Below are 855 nucleotides of genomic sequence, written 5' to 3'. Positions count from 1 at the left end.
TGGAGACTTTAACTCCATCCCCGGACTTACAACTGCCTTCCTGCAGGGTTGAGCATGGGTTATTGAGAACAGGAGGGAATATGTTGATCCTGACCTGTGAGATAGCTGACCTGGATGTGTGGAAATACACATGGATGCTACACACTGTACGTGACCAGAGGGGTATTTGGGTCTGGTGTGGGGTGGGTAGCAGAGGACCCTGGCCCTTGGGCCTGCATCATGAACATTTAAATCCTGGAGTAACCGCATGCAAGTTGATGGTTCATTCAGAAACTTCCTTTTGTCAAGGAGGAGAAAGGAAGGAGGTCAAGATTTCATCTCTTGGGACTTCCCTGGCCGTCCAGTGGTTAAGACTGTGCTTCCAGTGCAGAAGGCGTGGGATCAATCCCTGGTTGGCAAACTAAAATTCCACATGCCATGCAACACAGCCAAACAATGTTTAAAAAAAGTAATCCCTGGCAGTCCAGTGGTTAGGACTCTAAGTTTCTACTGCAGGGAGCACTGGTTCCATCCCTGGTTGAGGAACTGAGATTTCAAAAGCCAGGTCAAAAAAAAAAAAAAAGACTTAAAAAAAAAAGGAATTCCTTGGTAGTCCAGTGGTTAGTACTCTGAGCTTTCAGTGCTGTGGCCTGGATTTGATCCGTGGTCTGGGAACTAAAATCCCACAAACCGCACAGCATGGCTAAAAAAAAAAAACAAAAAAAACAAAAAAAACAACTTAGGTGTCTTCTTACCCCAGAATGAGGCCAGCTTGCTGTCAGGTAACCCCTACTGGAGTCTCCTTTGACAACTGCTGTCCTTCCCCAGATAGACGGGGGCCCTGCACCACGAAGCTTCCTTCATACTCAGCTCCTC

Source organism: Bubalus bubalis, chromosome 1 (genome assembly GCF_019923935.1).
Source record: "Bubalus bubalis isolate 160015118507 breed Murrah chromosome 1, NDDB_SH_1, whole genome shotgun sequence".
Taxonomy (NCBI): Eukaryota; Metazoa; Chordata; class Mammalia; order Artiodactyla; family Bovidae; genus Bubalus; species Bubalus bubalis.
Note: the sequence above shows the minus strand (reverse complement) of the source record.